Source organism: Cavia porcellus, unplaced genomic scaffold (genome assembly GCF_034190915.1).
Source record: "Cavia porcellus strain 051 isolate PalLab524CR breed Dunkin Hartley unplaced genomic scaffold, mCavPor4.1 scaffold_19, whole genome shotgun sequence".
In the NCBI taxonomy this organism is placed as follows: Eukaryota; Metazoa; Chordata; class Mammalia; order Rodentia; family Caviidae; genus Cavia; species Cavia porcellus.
In genome coordinates, this window is record NW_026947502.1 from 11,146,412 (window position 1) to 11,168,585 (window position 22,174).

The window sequence follows — 22,174 nt, forward strand, 5'->3', positions numbered from 1 at the left end:
TGTCTATTATGTAAAGGTAAGGCAGGAGCAAATGTAACTAACCACTCAAATATTTTTTCTAGCACTCTTTACTAGTTGGGAGAGGGCAGTTTTCCATTGATTTTTAACGTGCTTCATTTAAAATGTAAAACTGAGTTATAAGCACTGTCATAAACAGTTTCCATGGATTATCTCAGTGGATACTGAGACTGAAGATATGGTAAAAATCTGCTATTGTTCCCATTTCACAGATGAGGAAACCCAGAGGCAGAGAAGTTAAACAAGACCATAAGAGTTCACAGCCAGTAAGAAGGAAAGAAATGAGACGTAGGCTGCTTGGCTGAAAGCCCTAGCTGAAGGGTGGATTACATTACTTTCACAGATTATGCTGAACTAGAGAAAACACATAGAGGAGGGGTACTATTGCCTTTTTTAGCCATAGCTCTGCATTTACTGTCTTTGTAACTGCGCAACTCATCTTTCTTGGCTTCCGTTTCCCTGTGTAAGATGAAGGTTGGAAACAATTTGGATTGACTGGTCTCTGAGGTTCCTTCCAATTCTAAAGTTCTCTGATTCTATAATTGCATCCGTGACCTTAGATGTACAACACACACACACACACACACACACACACACACACACACACGCACAGAGCTTCACAAGAAAAAAATCTAATCTTTCTGAAAGTACCCACTAAAATCCACGCTAAGCCCACGACCCCACCTAATCCTATTAATTACAGCAGCCCATTAGGAATACATGAATTTTTTAAATCTGGCAAATCCAGGGGTTTGGTTTTTAAGTTGCTAGTGGGCTATGATTTTTGGAAATAAAATCGTAATACCAAAAAAATGTAAACACTCAGAACAAACCCTGCTGTCTCTAAATCATCTCATTTCTGCGATGTTACTTTGATGATTTAGCTTTACTTAGGAGGCATTTTTAGTGTGTGAAAAGAGGGGTGTTTTCCTCTCCTGACTTGAGATTTCCTCTTTTTTTAATGGAAAAGGGGAAATGTCAAAGGTAAATCACAAAATCCAGCGGAAGGTACAGGACATCCTGAGGATGTGCCAACCAGAAGTAAACATAGGTGCTCAGAATCAGGAGGCAATCCAATGCAACATACTTTCTTTTTCTCTTTTGTGCTTCCTATCCCCATAACACACATTTAACAACCTGGAAAATGTTACATTTTGGACCGGCACAGTTACAAAGCAGAGAGCAACCAAAGTGCCTGAAAAATAATTGTGTTATTTTTAGTTACTGCAACCATAGGTGTACTATGGTTGAGGGGATAGCTCTGTAGAATTTTAGCATTTCCAGTTTGGAAATGCTAAAAATATTGTTCCCCCTCCAGCAATTGAAATTTTGAGCAAAGACTCAGGAAGCGGCAGGTAAGGGAGATCAAATTAGAATTCATATCTTTCAGCTGTAATAAGCTCGTTATCAAGTCAGGCAAGCGCTCTCAGGGCTAACAGGGGTCAGCTGGGGACTCCACGTGGTGGCAGGAGCAAGTTAAAAAGGGGCCTCGTGGAGCTGAGGAGAGAGGGGACTTATCTCCAGCATCTGGCATCCCAGAGCAGGGCCTGCGTGGAGAATGGCTGAGCGATCCCAGTCCGCTCTGAAAGCCCTTTCCTTGCAATGTGTAGGAGCCCAGCAGACGCCATGAGCAACACTGTTGCAGGCAGCAGCGAGCGAGGCTGTCCCTTGACACATATGTTTCCCGCGGATAGCTGGAGACAGGCCAGTAGCTGCGAGCCAGCCTGCTAAAGCCAGATTGAAGTATAGACAGAGTAGGGTTTCAAAGCAGCCCGAAAAAGAACGGGAATGCTGTTCAGGAAATTCTTCAGGCATGGGCAGGGACTTGGCTACAGTTCTGCAGTTGGAAAATCTGACTGGGGCAGCTTCTGAACACAGGCAGGGCCTGCTCCCACTCCGCAGGCTGAGTGGCTGCCTCCTTCCCAGCTGCCCAGCGCACCCAGGACCGCGGGGGTCGCCCTCGGCAGCTTTGTGAAGGAGAGGAGGTAGGATACCTTTCAGTTCTTGCATTTCTGTGCCTCACTGCACTTTCTAAGCTCGGTGCCTGTGGTTTGCTTGAGGCGATCTGAGTGTGTGTGTGTGTGTGTGTGTGTGTGTGTGTGTGTTAATTAACAAGTTAGAACTGAATCATTTAAGCATTCAGTGAGGAGTTCTATTCCCCGCTTTCCCCAGCCCCTTTCAAGATCCGATTTTCAGCAAGGCAGGGGCACTTTTGAAAGTTAGGAGTTAGCTGCTGACACTGTGGTGAAAAGGAAAAGTACGTGGGCTCCCTTGTGCTGTCAGTGTGCTCCAGCCATCTGTAACTTTTCCTTCCTGCATGAAGGGACTGTTCATTGGCAGTAAACTTAACGCTACATGGAATTATCTGTGTTCCTTTGCTTCGGAAGAGTTTAAAAGGGGGTGTTTTAGCAGGAAATGGCTCTCGTTTTTGGAGGGAATCAGAGTTGGAAGTTTCTGTTTTGGATCACACTTCAGTGTGTAGAAGCAGATTCATGGGTATAAATTCCTGGCGTCTTTTATTTGGATATGGGATTTTGACTGTCATTCTGGGGAGGCTTGGATGTCAGTATATTTGCCTAGAAATGTGCTGGATTGTAATTCGGTTTCTATAATCGTTTCCAGCTTTTTCCGTGGAACAGTTACAGTTTTCCTCTGAAACTGTCATTGTTCTAAGACCATACAGAAAGCAGTAATTCATTCAAAGTCCTTATTAAAAAAGTAGACAGGTGTGTTATTTTATTAATCAGTTGGTTTTATTTTACACCTATGAAAATAGTGCTTTTAAAACAATTTTAAATAATTATCAGCACAGGTTGGGATTTGTTTTCCTTTTCATTGTTACTTTTTCCTTAAGCATATTTTGTAATACAACTTTTTTTTTTTTACCTTCTAAGACACATTTTTTGAGCACTTAGTTTTTAGACTTAGTATTTAGACTATTTGCACAGGACAGTGCAATAGAGTTTAAGAGACTGGTTCAGCTCAATTATAACTATTAAATTTCACTATTGCTAATGACTGGACCTTTTGGGGTGAATTTCTATGACAACATGTGACTTTTTGTCACTGTTTTGAAATCTCTAGACATGTAGTTCATAGTGACAGATTGAGTTTAAGGGGCAGGTATAGGTACGGCTGAGGTATCTTCTTTGTCAGTGTAGACCTAGGGTGGGTAGCCAGAAGTTTGTCCTGTTGGTAGAAGATCAGGATTGTTACCCAGCAATTATTTTTTCTGTGCACATTTGTAACAGAGGAGGGAAATGGTGTATGATTGGGAATAGGATATTTTGTTCTAGTGCTAGCTCGCAGAAGTTTTCTTTATTAAGCTCATTTGTGTGCTAGGCTAAGGTAGATGCAGAGGCTTTAGAATTGCAGGATTCCCTACAAAGCACGCAATGCTTTTAGATGTCAGGGCAGACTGGGACTTTTTTCCCTAAGGCCCATGCAGATTAAGAGTTGACATGAGCCAGAGCCAAGCCCACTACCAGTGAAACAGGAGACTTGAGTGAGCTCAAATGTCACACCCCTCTACATTTAGTGCTTGTCAAGCATTCAGCAAAAAGAGGCATGAAACAGTAACTCCAGGTTATAGGATTATGGAGAAGGGTGGATGGAACTTAGAAGAAACTCTGTTCCTCTCTGTTAAAAATAAGGAGAAAATACCAAACTCCCTTGACATTTGAAAGGGAAAAACATAAAAGCAGTAAGGAGGATAGGAAACAAGAAATCCTGGGCAGAATTGGAGGCAGTGAGGAAGGAAGGCTGGCCAGACCGCAGACTAAGCAGGGCAGCCCCGGGGAGGAGACCTGTGTGCCGGAATGGAGCGTGCCTTTTGGAAAGAAAACCCACCAGGCACTGGCTTGTTGGGCTCCAAGTGTGCAGGTGAACCAGAATCCCAGTGCAAAAGATCCTCTTCCTCTGCTCATGGTGGGAGAGGGATGGTCAGCCTGTCCTGCTGTGCCTTCTGGAAGTAATCAGAAAACACAGTTTGTAAGAACAGTCCCACCCCAGGGCTCAGGTTTCCCAGGCAGGCAGGGAGCAAATTCTTCCAGGCCTTATTTTTAACCGGTATTTGTTTCTTGGCGAGATATTTCTGCTATAGACCATGAGTGAAGGGACCAGGTGGGAGGAGGTGGGTGACAACTCTCAGTGAAGCTTGTTGTTCCAAACCCTGCCTGTGGTCATTTTAGTGAGGCAGACTTTTGGTAGAGAAGATGGGGCTATTTTGTTTTATTCTCATAAAGAATAAATTTTATTTTATTTATTTTTGTTTAAATAAAATAAAAATCTCTAAGAGCAGTCACTGCATTTTTGTTGTAGACAGGTTCTGCAAAGAACAAAACCAACAGACCACCCAGCATACATAAAAGAGAACTTTATTATGGTTATTGACTCACACAATTATGGAGGTCAAGAGATTCCGTGAAAATCAGCTGTTAGAAGACCCAGGAAGCGCAGTGGTATCATTCAGTCCATGTCTGAAGGCCTGGACACTAGGAGAGAGATGACAGAACTATAGTAGCAGAGGACCTAAGCATTGAAGAAGCCGGAGAGGGAACAGTGGTAGGGGCCACATGGAGGTCAGCTCTGGAATCTGAGAAGTATGTGCCAGCTCAAGGGCAGGAACACGATTGGCCTTCTCTCCGCCTCTGTGGACTCAGTTTGAACCCTCAATTGAATGTGTAACATCCACCTACATGGTGAGGATCCTCTTCTCTTAGTGTACTGATCCATATGCTGGTCTCTTCTGGAGATGTCCTCATAGACTTACCTCTAAATAATGCTTACCAGCTATCTGGGAACCCCTTATCCCAGGCAAGTTGAAAAATAAAGTCAGTTACCACATTGATGAAAGTCACACTAACTTTATAAGATGGAATCTCAGACTTGAGCAGCTGGAAGCGATTCGGGCTGTCCTCCAGTTCAGGATTTCTTGACTTGCAGTAACATACAGGCCCTTTTTAATAGGTGAAGAAAGACTGATGTCTCTTTGTTGACTTAATTATTTTTAAAATATGTACAAACAGAGAAAACTCACACAGTGATTATCTCTTTATTCAATCTTTTAACTTTTTCTAAAGTTTAAAAAAAAATATAAACTGACAAATAATTGTGTGTATTTAAAGAGTGAAATACACTCCGGAAGAAAAACCTGTGTACACACTAGAAGATTCATTTGCGCTAATTAACATTTCTATCCCTTTAACAGCTTATCATGTCTTCATAAGAAAGTTAAAAATTATTTTTTGAGAAATGTTTGTAATATACCTATGTGTCTAATCTCTCAGAAATTTCTAAATTAAATACAGAAATAATATATAATCAGATTATTAAATACAGAAAAGATATATAATCAGATTATTAAATACAGAAAAAATATATAATCAAATTATTAAATACAGGAAAAATATATAATCAGATTATTAACAATGATCTGAGATAGAGATGTTTTACTGAACTTTAAAATGGTTTACATCATAAATAAAGGAGTAATAGTAACCTGGAGATTATTTTAATTTTTAGTGTTTTCATACTTACATGTCCTGGAAAAGGGTTTTTTTTTTTTTTTTTTTTTTTTTTTTTTTTTTTTTTTTTTTTCCTCTTGAAATTTACTTTTGCTTCTGCGCCATGATGTCTCTTGAGCTGAACCTGAAAAAAATGTGCTGTTTTGGTACTTTCTCATTATTCATGAGCATAAGAATAGGATTGCTGTGGCCAGGATGAGCATACAGTGTGGTAGGAGCCTTTGTTGCTAAAGCTGTCTCTAGTTCAGAGAACAGACTGCATAAAGAAGCAAATAAAATAATTTAACTAGAGGACTCCCAGATCCTTGGGAAACTGAGGCTTGCTGGTGGGTGGTTGTGTGTGTTACAAGGTGCAGTTTCTGATTTATAGAAGAATCCTTTTTGGAAATCTTAGATGGAATGACTTTAGAATTCTTTCTGTCTGAATTTCTGATGTACCCAGATATTTTTGTTTCCTATATTAGGATTTTGCAAGAACTTTCATTTAAAAGAGGCTTTTAATGCTACATCAGTGAAGACTACATTTGGCTGCAAGTAACTAAACCTCGCACAAAGGGGTCTAAACAGAAATGAGGCTTTTTGTGCATACAGATATAGATCAGACTGTCACTGCCTAGGACTATGGTGACATCTGAGCCATGTCTTTAGTGAGCAGTGGTTCCGCCATAAGCATTTAAACTTACCACCACATTCTCATCTCTAGGTGTCTTGCTCCTGACTTGGAGGGAGGGAAAAGTACATTCCATAATGACAGATAAGTGATAGTTTGCAGGCCACTCTAGATCAGGTAACATTATAGTGGAATATTATTATTAGAAAATCTCTTGGAATCCTCCTGGCTTCTCAATATCTACTTTCTCTGAGATTGTGTTGGGAGAATTCTCAAATTTCTGAAGACTTACCCCTCCATGATTTGTTGAGGCCAGATAAGAGCTGGTCCACAGAACTGCACTTTTTAGACATTGCTATGGCTGAGTCTCTCATCACCTGTAGGAATCCCTAGACAGCTCTTGTGAGAGAGAGCACCAGATATAAAGCAGAGCCTTCAGGGACGGTGAGCCTCACGATGTCACAAGAAACCTCTGGTGCTTGTTCCTTTTTAAAGTTTTACCAAGCTGGGCCAAATGTGCTTCTTCGTAATTTGTGAACCATTGTCCATATCATGGCCTCTCAGGCTTCATCTGAGGTTGATGATAGTCTTTGGTGCGGAAGTGGACTCGTTAGAGAGACTACATGGAAACTTAAAACCTTAGAGTTTGAGGGTGTAAGTTTTTAAAAGTATCAGATTGTTTTCAGATGTGTTCTCTTTCTCAAAACCTAGGATGGTTTTAATTCCAGGGCTGTTCTCTTGGTTTACGAATGTCTTCCTTTCTCAAAGCTGGGCCTCATTTTTCTTATACTATCATCTTTACCATCTCCTCCTCACAACAGGGTGGTTTTGTTATTTCAACTATAGTCTTCTGAGTAGTACTGTCTCCAGTGACCAGGACACTGTCCATCTATTAGGTCAGGAGAAGAGGTTGATTGTCTGGTAGAGAAAGCACAGCAGAGAGAAAAAGACAGGTGGCTGATGGGGGTCAGCGTGCAGCAGTGAGATAGTGATAATTTTATGGGCTGAGTCCAGGCTCATAGATACAGATTGGGATTCTGCCTGTGTGACCCTGTGCAGGTCTTACCATCTTCCTGAGCTTCATTGTTCCTATTTTTTAAACCAAACAAGATAAATATCTGCCTTAAAGTGCATAATGACTAGGATTCACTTCATATAGTGCCTTATAAACAGGAAGCACAGAAGGTACACATAGAGTTAATGCTGGGCAGGACAGGTAGCACCAGACTGAGAAGGAAAATGAAACAGGCAGATCAAGAAAAATAATGAAGAGCTGAGCTAGTCGGCAAAGGAGAGATTGTTTTATATCACTCTGTCCAGTTGCTTTTCTGTGTCACCTGAATTTCTCTACAGATTCCTTTGTTTCACCTTTGCTGCCTCACAGAAAAGGTGACTGTCTTCATTACTATTTTAAATGCCTGTTGCAGTGTGTGAATGGCCTCCTATAAAGGAAACCATGTAAGCTGTGGCCCCTGACCTGCCTCTCAGACAGGTCTGCAGGACTGGAGGAGGAGCATGTCACCACGGATCACTTTCCATATAAGCCCTCAGAGACTCGTGTGCTGGAAAAACCCTTCCTCGTGGTTGTACTAATGGAGCTCAGAGCATGCAGGTGGATGTTGTTGGAATTACTTTATTTTTCATTTTTGACTGATAAAGCAATGCCACCTATGAAAACCAGCATAATTTCCTGATGCAAACTAAATTGCCGAGGCTTAAACACAAACTGTCTTTGTTCTGACTCCTTGCCCTTGCCAGGATAATAGGATCGGACTCTCACAAGAGCGCCCTGCCTTCCGTATGACACGTTCAGAATGCCTGGAAACCCGGTGGTTACTTGCCAGTGTTGAACTATTGAGTCACTGAAGCTGCTTTGATAGAGCTCCGAGTAAATAAATAGCAGGGCTCGCTTCCTTCTTCAGGAAAATTATTCCGAGGCATCTTGTACTAACCCTGAGTGGGGTGGCAGTCCCTGGCATGGTGTATTTCATGAAGACAAATGGCATAGGGATAGAGACAGCAGAGACAATGGGAGAGCAGATGCGTGTGTTTCTCTTTCTTCCCATTCTTTACCTTTCTATTTTGTTAGTAGGTTGTGGCAGCACCCCCTTTTACTTCTTTCCCTTGAAAGTTGCTTTTCTGTCTGTCACTTGATATGTGCTTGCCAGCATCGTTATCTGCCTGCCTCCACAGGTCTGAGTACTGGTAACAGACCGGAATCTGGACAGCATGATTTTTATCACATCTTGACAAACATTAACTTCTCAAGTTGGCTTCATCCTTTAAAGGTCTGTGGCCTTACTTCTGTCTCTGACAAAGTTGCTCCTCCTGCTTCCAGACTGAGGATCCAAACAGCAGGTCACAAACCAGCAGCCCACGGACTGACCTGTGTGTGCATTTGGCTTGCAAAGTGTGCGTGCGGGGGAGGTTGTTTAAATAGTTTTAAAGCATTTAAACATCCAAAGATAGCATACAAAATTATAAAATGTTACAGATGGCATCCATAGCCTAAGTTGTCAGAGTGCGGTGCTTAGAGGGTTTGGGCAGATCCTATCCATTTAAATAACATGTGTCCACTTCATGCACTGGCTTCATTTTTTCTCTTTATTTTCCACAGTGTTGGAGATGGACTCAGAGTCCAATGTAGGCACTATCACTGATCTATACCTCAGCTTTAAGACCACCAGTACGTTAGTCAGCTCAGTTTTTCTCAGTAGTTTCTCAAGTGAACACAAACAATGATTTGAGCCACCATTTTCTCAGTTCTCCCAAGAGTGGTAGGAATAGTGCTATTTTAGGAGAAAAATTGGGCCATAATTAAGTTATTGCTTAATACTCACTCAGACCACCATTGAAATGGGTTAAGTGTCTATTGAGAAAGAGGTATTTGAAGACAGTGGTAGCCAGAGCTAAAGTCAAATTTAGATATTTCTTGGAATAACCACTGGATAGGCCTGCAGGTCAGAGGAGAAGATTTAAATATGATCACAATGAAAACAGTCCCTGACTCCAGAGATGGGGGTTGCTTAAGATAGGGTCTAAGAACATTCTAGGGGGATGGGAATGTTCTATGCCATTTTTGAATGCTGTTTACAAAGAAATGCAGATTTATAAAGCTCATTGAGTGCTACTCTTAATATGTCTGTAAAAAACATTATAAAAATACTTACAAAAAACAAAAATACTTATAAATAAGCACATTATAGACATACATGCGTGGGGCATATATATCCATATGTGGAAGCATGCAAAGAATACTGTCATATGGGTTGTTTCTGGAACATTTGACTTAAGAAAAAGGATAAAATGACTAAAAATGTGCATATCCTCTCAGACCACAGATTTCATTTTCAGCTTTTGTGAGCATAGGTAACAGTTAAAGATCCTTGCCAAATAATTGTCAAGGAGAAGTCTACTCAATCAATGCTAATTTTATGGAACTATTGAATCACTACAGAAGGATGTGCCTAACTTGTTGTAGCTATTTTTTTCATGCCACTGTAAAAATTTATGAATTTCAGAGACATACCAAAGATGGTTTATTTCCTGGGAGAAAATTCCTATTTGCAGAGTAGCATGCATCCTGAATGAATTATTGTAGTTATTGAATAAATAACTACTCAATAATTTGACTTTAATACCCATGTTGAGAAATTCTAGCTCAAACAATTATAAAAATATGCTTTTAATTAGTAATTGTGTTCTCTGGAATTACTCAAATACATCTGGGAGCGCTTCACACAAAAATTAAGGCAACAGATTTTTCATTCACTTTGTGTCCAAATTTGTCTGCCTTTCTGTCTGGGTCTGTCTCTGCCCATCCATCCGTCCATCCTTCTTTCCTTCTTGGTATATGCAACATGTGTGATGACAGAGTTTGAATCAAAAGTGCTCTAGGGCTGGGAATTTAGCTCACCAGCATAAGTGCCTGCCTGACAAGTGCAGGGTTGTGAGTTCAATCCCCAGTACCAATAATAATAATAATAATAATAATAATAATAATAAGCTATAACACTGAACTATATCTCCACCATTTTTTCATTTTGAGAAGGGTCTCGCTGAGTTGCCCTAAGCTAAACTTGAACTTGTAATCCTCCTGCCTCAGTCTTGTGTTTAAATTATCAAGCTGAATAACTTTAGGCAGGTCACTTGACCTTTCTGTTGCTCAGTTTCCTCATCTATAACATATGGATAATCACAGTGTATGTCTTGAAACCATATGTCTGAGACAAATATGTAAAAATTGTACGTACCTGGCTCATAGGTACTGTTGTACACTTGTTTGTTGTGATTTATGCTATGTTCTTTTTTTTGGTACTGGGGTCCAACTCATGACTACATCCTTGCAAAGCAGGTGCTTATGCTGCTGAGCTGAATCCCCAGCCCTGGATATGTTCTTAATGTTAGGAAACTGATGGTTTTATTGTGATATGTCTTGTTTAAAAAGGCACATATGTGGTGGTTGTTGAAATTAATGTGAGAAAAGACTTCGAGTGAAAAAGATCGAAGCCACAATTTCTGGGAAGCACTAGCTTTCTGTTTAGCCAACTTTGTTTTTGTCACTGACTTACTTCTCAACCTTGATTAAGTCATTTCAACTCCCTGAACGTGGTTTTCTCCTCTGTTAAATAAAGGTTTGGACTTTATATCCTCCATGTTCCCTTCTGCTCCTGTGTCTCACTCTCTGATCTTAAGTGTTTGAGTCATGTTCATTATTATTTCATTACACAGTGTGGTCTCTAAGTCACAGGGGAGCCGTAGTAGCTGGACTGTCAGAAACATCCATGGGGACGTTAAAGCACTGGGCTTGGACAACGCAAACAGTGGTTTTGGTAATAGAACTGTGGAGGTGCCCTGATGTGGTGAAGGCAGCATCCTTCGCCTATGAAAATGTCATCATTAAAGCTGTGGTCAAGCACGTGAACTTCTCTGTTAAGGGTATTCACTTCACATGTTTGTTTCTGGCCCTCAACTTGCAAAATGAAGGACCAAGTTTAGAATGATGTGTGAATTTCTTTGATCAAATGTTGACTCCTCTATGAGATTATACCCAGGATTATTGTCTTTTTCCAAAGCCCTCATCTGGTAACATAAATACAATACACACTGTGGTTTTCATGCTCATTATTTACCTTCCCATCGCTGCCTTGGACCATCTCATGAGACTCCTTTGCTCACTGTAGTTTCCCAAGTGCCCAGAACAGGGCTGCAGGACAGCCTGCAAGAAAACCAGTGCATGGCAGGAGGAGGTGACAGGGTTTGCGATTTTTTTCATAGTGTTCAGGATCAATCCAAGGGGTATTCTGTCACCACTGTCATATCCTCAACCCTTCTTAATATTTTAAATTTTGAGTCAGGTTCTTCCTAAGTTACCCAGTATAGCCTAAAACTTGCTATCTTCCCTCAGCTTCCAGGGTTGGTTTATGTATTTTTAAATGCACTCCACACTAAACACACCTCCATGGCAACCCTACGTAACCTGGACTGTACTCAGGGAGAGATTAGTCTCTGTCTCATTTATGTACAATAGAAAAAAAAAAAAATAGGGTCTGACTTTGAGCCCAGACCCTAACCGATGTCCTAGTTAGAGGTATGTGAGGATTTCCCTGTGTTCCTTGAGACTGTGGTTTCTTTATTTATGAAACAGTGTCAACATTGGTCTCCCAGGCTGTTGTTAGTAGTGGATGCTCTTGTATGTCAAATATCGTCTAGTACAAACATGCATGTGTGTATCATAGATACACTTCTGTCAGTAACTATTTCACAGGCTCTCACACTTCTGCATCTCTATGATGGTAAAAATTAATGCTTCTGATGACGATAAACTCATTTGGTTCATCAGAGGTAAGTATTTGATATTTAAATGCAAAGCATATGTTTGCAATACTTGTATTTGGGAAACTTCTGCATTTGTGTCTCCAGGCCTGGTCATCTTCTCTTAGATTCCAGATTTATTTCCAAGTGGCACTGTGGTGCCAGTCTTTGGAGTCCTATAGACATTTAAAAATTAACAGAACTGTCTACTCTCCTCCCTCCACTCACTCATTTGTCTTGTGCCTGTGAGCTTTCTGTCACAGTGTGACGCAGGCCACATCCTGATAAATGTCACCTTCACTCACCTGGCTTCTTATGCCAGAACTCGGGCATCTATCTTGATGCCCACTTTTAGTCACACCATGGCTCTGTTTACCCAGTTGATTGCACATCCAGGACCTCTACATCTTTTCAGCCACCTCTGTGCAAGTCTAGGCTACTGTCCCTCCTGCCCTGGTGATTGTGACAGTCCTGGGTCCTGCTTTCTACACATCCATTTTCTTCCTTGAAAGCCTTTTCCCTTGAGAAGGACCAGAGTGTTCTGAAAGAGAAAGGCTGAGCATCTGATCTCACGCTTCAACTCTCCACTGGTTGTGTCAGTCAGTTCCTTACTTAGGCTTTCTACTGTGGCTTTTGAAACCGATACCTGCTGCCATTACCCAAGTGTGTTTTCAAATACTCTCCTCCCCTTCCGCGGTCCTCCAGACACATTACCCAACGTGTGCAAGCAAGCCCTCAGCACCACACATCGGCCCTGGCTGGCACTGTTCTCTCCAGCCGGCCACCTCCCCCACATGTTCTCACGCTTTCCTTTCTTGCTGTTCCATATTTTTTCTCAAATCTCTGCAGCGCAGAGGGACAGGAGTGCTCTGACATCAGCAGAACTCCCAGAACTGTCTGTTTCCTGCTGCTTTAGTCCTTCCTTCATAAGACTGATTTCTAAGAATAAGTAAAAAGAGTCCCATCTCTGTTTATCCGTGTGTGTCCCCCACTAATAGCTAAGTGCTAACACAGGCAGGGAGCTGGTCTTGTTACTGCTGGATGTCTACTGCCTGCTCTGGTAGAACCTGGAAAATATTCATTGGTTTAAATAATCATAGGTAACAGAAAAACTATAGAAAACAATCTCAATGTTCATTTCTGTGCAGTCAACTTTTACAAGTTATGATTGAAAGATCTGGTGAGTGGTGAAATTTTAAAAAAACAACGGTCAAAGACTCATTGCTGTTAATTCTTCTCAAAGTATCCCTCTCCAAGCACTCATCCTGCCATGCTTGTCACTTTCTGAAGCAGATATGGAAGTCCTCATTAGTGTCTTTGGTAGTGCGAGGATGGCTACTTCAGTATCTTGAATCCATTCAAAGTGCCTGTCAGGGTCATTTTGACTTTGGGGAAGAGCTAGAAGTCACACTGCACCAGATCCAGTGGGTGAAAGGACACTGAAGTTTTTACAAATCTGAAATTTTGTTGCATGGCACTGGGCCTGTATTTTTTATCACACCTCATAAAGACAAACCTCATAAAGACACCTGGGAAAGAGGACTTGCAGAACTGTTTTTAGAAAGTAATAAGAAGGGTGGATGAAGCTTGTTCAAGGCACTGGAGGGTGTTTTGGTGGGCACTAGTGGTAATGTGTCTTTTATTGTAATAAGTTTTTAACATTTAAACATACGTGCATTTCGATCATGGCTTATATATTGTATATTCATGTAATTTAAAATGGTCTAGCTTTTTAAAATATCTGTTTTGGTATCTTTTAGGTGGGGCTTTTACTTGGATATATTCAGTAGGGCAAGTTAGAGGTAGAACAATGTATGAAATATGCTCTTTTTTACTTTATTGATACATTTTAGATATACACAGTGATCACATGCATCATAGTGAATTTGCACCTGTATGTGGTATATAAGCCATCTTTCTTTTTATTTACAAAATCTTTGTAAAAATCCATTTTTTCGTATTTTTCTTGTTCCTTCCTTTTTCTACTCCTTCTTCCCTTGTTCTTCTCATTTGAAAATTTTCTTCTCATTGCTCTTATTTGTGTAAAAAACAAACAAATATGCTTTGACCATATGTATTGAATGAAGCTTCTCTATACTGAATAAAGAGTTCTATTAGGTTTGTGATGGTTAAACCTAGTGATGAATTTGCTTACTTTAGGAGCTCTCTGGAGGATGAATAGAGCAAACATGTGGGTATGTCTTGGTTACTTTTCTCTCATTGCTGAGACAAAATACCTGATGCCCAAAATTAGGGAAGAAAAGGTTTATTTAGCTTACAGTTTTTGGAGGTTTCAGTTCATAATCAGCTGGCTCTAAGGCAGGGTGGCGGCAGGGGGGCAAAATTTCAAGGCAGCAGCCAGAGCAAAAAGGGAAAACAATCCTCTCCTCCCTTATGTTATATACACCCCCCCACACACACACACACACACTTCAGGGCATGTGTCCCACTCACAAAATCCCCTTGCTCTCCTTTGCACAGGATGAGGATGTTTATAAAGTGAGGCCCCTGGCTCCCTGTGAGTCTCTCAATTAAACCTCTAAACTTCTCAAGTTGTCACAACGTATCAGACATAACAGGGTGTGTCTAGTGGGTCCTGAAAGCATAATTTTAAATATCACATCTGGTCCCTGGCCTGTCCAGTTTCCCTGCTCTGCCTCTTAGGCCCAGCTTTGCCCTGCCACATCCTTCTGGCAGGATTGTTACCTACCGCGGACTAAATTCCCTGGAACTCTGAGTCAAATAAACCTTTCCTTTAAATTTTGAGTATAGTGTATTTTTTCTAACAATGGGAAAGTTAAGGCTTTTGTAAAATCTGGGGAAGTTGTTGCCTCTATGAAGGAGACTGAAAATACATGAGATTTTAATTGTTCATTCTTTTAAATACATGTACTTGTCTTATTGTCAGTAAAAGCTGTTTAGCATTAGTTTCCAGTTCTTAGAAAGTTAAAATATGGAATGCCTAACTCTTAAATTAATCTAAGTGTTGGTTAAAAAAGAAATGCCACACCTAGACTATAAAAGAGGCATTTTCTTTTCTGGATTAATTTTATAAGCAAATGTTTATTGCTGTGTGAAAAGTGATGACTTTACTCTGTTTCCAAATTGTACCAGACATTAGCAGTCCAAGACTAGGATGACTGAATGAAAACCACCCTTGAAAGCAAATAATTTTAAGTCAGAAACCACGAGATTAACATAGCTAATAGAAGACTACAGACTAGCTCAGATTGCACTAAATTCTGGAAATTATCATGAGCCTTAAGAGAATTTAGGCCTGCCATTTTTATATAAATTCTGTAATTCATGCTTATGTTTCACCTTAGCATAATTTTAACATGCAGCATCACCAAAAAGTCTAGCTCACTTGATTTGCCTTCTATATTTTGTTTAGAAACCAGATTATTAATCTTTCCGTGCTCTTGGTCTAAGCTGCAGGTGTTGCACAGTGAAAGCCAGCTCCCCTCCACAGCCACTGGATCCTCCCCCTGGAGCTCTTTCTTTGCCATCCTCCAGCGTCCTCTGCAGGCCTTGCCATGTGAACTTGCTGCTCTTGGCCTCTCTTTATTGTCACCTTACCAGAATGGTCTCCCGTATACAATAAGGGTCACTTCCTATTGTCTTTGATCGGACTCCTCCTGCTTCCTTTCTAGCACCTAGGTTTTTCTTGTGCTTCCTTGTTCGTGGTCCACATCCCCAAAGAATAAGAGAGCTGAATGAAAACAGAAACAGGATCATTCTCTTCCTTATGAAGGTCGGTATTTCCCAGGACTGTGTGGCAGGTCTGTAGAAGCTGGTCAAAAAGGATCTTTACTGTTAGAAAGATAGTTAAGGGTCAGAAGTTTCCTGGAAATCTAGGCCTGTGCTTTTTTCTGTTTTGGGGGATAACTGAAGGAGAACTGTACTGGCACTGTGATAAATGCCCTTTGGAGCAAGATAAGCTGAAGTGTGATGAGCGGCAGAGCCGAGCAAGCATTAGTATGAGGCTGCTGGTGCCTTCTTGTGCCCAGCTCTTCTCTACTCACAGAATTGATGAAGGCCCATTAAATAGTGCAGGCTAAAAAGCAAACTCATCCAGAAAGCTGCTAGCACTGATGTGTCCGTAAGTTTACTTATATTTTAAAGTCATCCCCAAAATTGTAATGTATTCTCACATCACAGATTGATAGCATAGATACTGTAACTGCTTTCCCAGATAATTCTCTCAGAGGGATGGAAATTTCCTTTTCCTCTTAAAAAGAATTCTGCTAGAAATAAAACACTAAATGCAGACAGAAAGTGATGGTTTCTAATAGTGCTAGACTGGAATATGTCACTTATGCTTACCTAGGAGTTGTGTGTCTCTGCGCCAAGACTTTCAATTGTTTATACACCTGTTCAAAGAAATGTAGGAAGGACAACAAAAATTTTCATAGTAGCTATTTGATAACTACTAGTTAGAGAAAAAGGAGCCAGCGTAGTATAAAATTAGTGACCCCTGAGTCTGATCAGACTAGTACCTTTGTTAGGATGTCAAGGTTTGTGAAGCAGTGAACTCCTCACTCTGAAGCTACATGTAGCTTTCTTAATTAGAAAGATGTGGCTACATGGTTGCAAATAGCCCTTAGGCTAGACCTAGCTTCAGGATCTTTTACAAAGAGAGTGAGGTTTGTACAGAGTTCATAGGGTTCCTGGACTGCTATTGGGTCATTATGAGGCTCCTAAGAAAGTGGCATGGACATCAGCAGGACACTGAGGTATTGGTGTTGGCGGCAGTGTCTAAAGTGAAAAAGGACCATATGACCTAGAAGCATGTTTTTCACAAGTCAGTGTCATAAAATGGATCTTTTCCTGGAGCTTGTCACAGTCCATTCATATCAAGCCCTTGATTCTTTGTTGTATGACCCCAGGTATAAACATTTGAATGCCAACAACCGTCCTGTTGGAGTTCTCAAAAGCATGCTATAGTAATACGCCCATTGAGAATAGCATTTTTTGAAAACTTCACATCAATTATTTTTGACGACAAATTAGCCTGGGCACCCAGACCTGTACACTATCACACTGCTTTAACAGTGGATAATATATTCCCCTCCAGTGGCAGAAAAAAACAAAGTTTTCTCTGTTCTTTTTGGGGAAATAAGAAACAGATAATTTATAAGTTAACTGGATTTGTTTAGCAACATGTGAACTCTGAAAATAGCCTCATGCAGGAGTAATGCTCTGGATTTATGCACACATAGCTTACCATGCATAATTGCAAGCTCCTTTGGAAAGGGAAAGGTTTGTGAGTTTTTTATTCCTGAACTTCTGATACTGTAGACATTCATTTATTTCCTGCTAGAGGATGCATTGGTATTTAACGTTGCCTTTGCTCTTATTTATTCATCCATGGAGCAAATACATGCTAATGGTGATACATTTTAGGTGCTGTTGGTGTTCAAGGAGGTTTTAGACAATAAAATTGAGCCTATAGTTACAAAAATGAAATACATAAAAAATTTAAAGTCATACTAACCAATGTGGAAAAAAAATCTCATCACAATGATGGAAATTATTGTTGTCTTGTGATTATAAGATGGGTACATTTGGAGATTGACTCCTTTTTAATATTCACCCCATAGATGCAAGGAAGCCTCTTGTGGAGTGTATTACATTGGTTTAGATTCATTTTGCTGAGTTATTCAGCTTTTTGGAGCACACTGAATGCATGATTATTATAAAGGGTGGAAAAAAGTTGTTATTCATCATCAGGCAATAAATATTTATTTTATAACTATGACAGTTCAGACACTGCTGTCTGCTTCCTAGAATTTTAAATCAGATGATCTTTCCTTTGTTCCATCTACTGCCATGGTGTTTTACTGCCTCTTCAGCAGCCTCTGATGATCTTATGCTGATTTCCAAGGCTCCTGTGATCCCAGCCAGTATTCTCATCTTATGCCCCGATCCACCTCATCTTTATCAAGCCAGTTGTGGTGCTGGCTTTGTATGCATCTGAGCCTTGCCTTTGATTTCTTCCATCTTTCTGCGATGCTCCTTTACCCCCATCTTCCCTTTGGTACCCTTTGAGGCTCAGCTCAGATGTTACATCTTCACAGACATCTTTCTTGGCCAGTCATTTTCCATACAGTATGTTAGACCTTGTTAGACTTTCTTTAATATTGCTACATAGATGTTTACACGGGCATTTTATCACAACTCCTTCTATTTCTTTATGTATTGACAGTGTCCAATGTAGATACAGTGTGATCTTCAGTAACTCTCGCTAAATTCAGTATCTTGATAATCTGGTACAGTTTATATGGATTTTGATCAGCACTCTATGATGTGATGAGTGATCAGATGCATGAAAAAATTTGGTAAATTCAGTATCAGATGGAATGGAGTTAAAAGTGGTAAGATTACTGTTGTTTTCCTAGAAACACAAAAGAAGGAGTAACATTGAACATGGTCTCCAGGAGAAAAGAGGGAGAACACTGACTCACAACATGAACTTGGAAAAGAGAGGGAGGGGAAAGTCAGAAGTGTAGGAAGAGAGCGCTGGGCTGGCTAGGTCACAAATGCAAAAGAAAGATGAAGTTTCCAGGTGGGAAGGGAAGTGGCCACTCTACAGATCTTCAGAAGTCCCAGGATAGTGGGCATTTTAGAAAGTACATTGAATTTTAATGACTGATTATTTTAACGTTCCATTTCTGAGGATGCAAACATGTCTTTCTTATAGCTAACAAGGATTTGGGACCTTTGGGTAGCAGTGAGCATAAAATGAAACAAATAGACACATGAAACAAAACACTAAAGATAAACTGAGGGTGTTTGTTTATTTGAATGGCAGTAAAGATTTGTACCTATTTAATGATCAAGATGCTAAAACTATGAAGAGTCTAGTTTTAAATATACCAGTGCACTTACTCTATACCTTGGCTTTATTAACTGTTAAATAAACATAATATTGACAATGACTGCCTTGAAGCTTTTCTATCAGGATGCGAGAATTGTTTATAAAATGACTTGGCAAGAGTTAAAGGGCTCAATGAAATTGGTAGCAAGTTGTTTTAAAAAACAATTATTCCACTCAAGAGGGCAAGACAATGCCTACGCTCCTCTAAAAATTAATTTAAAAAACAAATAAACTTCTGGATGACAGTGAGGGCAATGAAAGCCCCAGGATCGGAGGGCAGCAGAAGTGTGAAGGAAGGCCAAGGGGTTTATGTAGGAAGGGGAGAGGAAGAGGATGATCCAGGCCACAGACACTAGTGGGAGCAAAGGTGGGCCCGGGGTTCATCTCTGCACTGAGCAGACTTTAAGACTTCAGACGTATTCTCTAGGTGCCTAGATCAATATGAAGTTTGGTATTTGTTAAACATACATGTATTTCTGAGGCACTGCTCAGCCTTAGTGAGTTAGAACTCTTTGTGTGAGATGTAAGAATCTGTATTTCCCAAAATGATTCCTGTGCATCCTAAATTCTGAAAAACCTTTCCCACTGGAACAGAGACAATTGTACATCCACTGAGTCCAGCTTGTCAGCAGTGTCTGTGCAATGCTGCACCAAGCTCTTGGTGTATACTTAGGATGCTCGATGGGCAGAAGCAAGAGGATCTGGGATTTGTGAGGCTAGAAGCTTCAATAACATGTGTGGCTGCTTTAAGAAAACAAAATTTAATTTAGCAGTGAAAAACTTCAGCTTAAACTATATGAATTTAGAATGAGAGATGAAATTAAAGCATTAATTTTTAAAAGGTAAGCACAAAATTTAGAAGAATAATATTGTTTTGTTAGTAATTAACTAGATCTCTATAGATTTAAGTTGCAGAGTCTTTAACTACCTCTTCACAGGGCATCTAGGCAGGGAATGATGGTGGCAAATAGTTAATAGAAAGGTAATTATCTCCTCTGGCAGTTTTGACAAAGTTTTTAATTAGTGATGGTTATGATACATAAAATTTGCAGCTTTACATGGTGAAACACCTGGTATACCTAATCTACAAACACAAGCTTTCTGATTCTGTTTTCTGTGATTTCGATAAAAAAGAAAAATGTGTGGAGCATTCACAATTGTATATAATGAATTGCAGATTCTTGACAGAAGAGAATTTCCGTTTTGAGTATCAGTGAAAACTGAATTCTACCATTAAAATTTGACACATCTGGAAATTTCCTCTCCCCATTTCCTCTCTGAGCACCATAGTATTTCTGTGCTGGCCTCTCTGACTCATTCACCTAGAGGTCCGTCCTTTTAGTCTGGTCCCTTTTTGTCATTATGCTTGGGGAGGTTGTGATCCAGATGTGTTCCTGGAAGGCACAGCTATACCAGCAGAGCTGGCAGTAATGGGCCTCTTCAAAAAGGTGCCTGCAACATATACAAACATTCTATAGCTCCTAACCTATATGAACTGCTGATTCAAGGTCCTCTTCATGGGCACCAAAGTACCTATGAATACTCTAAAGCCACAGTAGAGAAAACAATCAGTTTCCAGTTTGCTTTTTTCCAGTTGCAGAGAAATGTTTGCCTGTGTACTTGTATGACTGGGGCCTGCTCCAAAAACTTGAGAGAGCCCTGTGCAGATGAGGCCCTGCGACTTCAGCTTCCTTCCCCGGACAATAAATTTGTTCTGGGCAGGAACAAGAGAAATACACAGATTAGACATTGTCTTTCTCCTTTCTTCTATAATGTTTCAGTGTATTTTGATTTTTTTGTTGTTGTTGTTGTTTTTTGTTTTTAGTAGAAAAATGAACGATCTCAGCATATCTAACTTTTCTCTTTTTGGGTAGGTTATCAATAACAGATGCATTCATTAACTTATCTTTGCCTGGCAAGGCCTTGTCTTTTAACCAGTTGCAGAAAATTGCTCACTGCTGTTCTTTATTTATTTTACAAGCTGGGAAATGGAGTGTTGTGTTTCATGGGGCACATTTGTTTAGTTTCAGCAGACTAGGGAGGGGGCAAGAGCTTCTTGAAACAAGAATGGTCCACTCCACTGCACAACAAAGGCTCTGAGTGGCAAACCTCCTCAGCTTCTAATCCACCATGTGACATAAAAGGGCCCTACTGCTTCCTGGCCTTGATTACCTCGGCTAGACCGTCCTGGCACTAGAGAGAATCGGCGCTTCTTAGAAGCCCAAGAATCCCACAGAGATGCCTCCGATGCAGCCAGACCCTCATTTCTGCTGCTTTTATTCTCCTCTTTTACAGTAACATTTCTCACAAGATTTTTTGTCTTACATTGGTTATTCTTTGAAACAAAAAACAGAAGCCTTATTTTAGATGTTCTATCAAATGCTTAGACTCATCTGGGCAGCTTTTTTTTCTAAATGGCCCCAGATTCTATTGGTAGAGATCAGAATTTTACATGCTAAGTTTCTTTGGGAATTGAATGTGTAGTCAAAGTTGCAGGTCATTATTGTAGACCAACGCAATCCAGATCTACCCATAGTGTTATCTGGGGAGCTTTTGTAAATGACGATTTCTGTGACTGTTAACTGGAGTGTACATGTTTTCAACAGCTGTGCAAGAGACCATGATGTGCGTCTAGGATTGAGAATTCCTATTGAACTGAATACTGCATCCTGTTAAGTTCTAAAAGTGTATAAATAAAAAATCACAACGATGGAGTGCATACCCCTTCCTCTTACATTTATTGAACATTCCATTTTGGTAAATGACTATTTGTATCTAATTTATGTGGTGATACTGATGGCTGAGGCAAGTGACAGAAAAAAGCAGCTGATGTGGTGGTGGTGTCATGAGGTTCCCTACATTCTTGTGTGTGACATCTCACGGTTTATCATGCCTGCAGGAAACAGTAGGTCGCTTATGTCCTTGTGCTCTCAGAATCCCTTTCGCCAGGCCCCAGTGGGTTCATTCTCTAATGTTAATTCAGCTTTTTCATAAATTGAGAAACTGAAACTAAAGGACTTTGCATGTGAAAGATCCTGTGATTTTATGTATGTATTTATTTATGTTAGTATGTCTTTGCCATGATAATGTTTACATTCCTTGCATACAGTTGGTACATGCACATAACCCATCTTATTTTTTTTACCCCCTTCCCATCTGAGGAAGATCTTTTTACTTCCCATTTTCTAATGAGAATATGATTTAATGAGAGATAAAAGTACAATTTCCTTTGAGTTTAGAAGATATTGCTAATTCTGATAGATCTTGGTGTGTAAATGGGCCAGTGAATGATGGCTGGTGTACTCATCTGCTTCTAACATCCCTTAT

General features: G+C 40.2%; 1 protein-coding gene across 2 annotated transcripts in view; it reads left to right on the top strand.

The window, feature by feature from the left end:
- Sgcd (sarcoglycan delta) overlaps window positions 1-22,174 on the top strand; it is a 554,972-nt gene that overhangs the window by 164,576 nt on the left and 368,222 nt on the right. Inside the window, exon 1 of one of the 2 annotated variants that reach the window (XM_003473239.5) lies at window positions 1,520-2,003. The exons of the other annotated variant lie outside the window; for it this stretch is intronic. The gene's annotated coding sequence lies outside the window, so the exon portion shown is untranslated. Of the gene's footprint in view, window positions 1-1,519; window positions 2,004-22,174 lie in introns of those variants that run through there. 2 annotated transcript variants of the gene reach the window in all.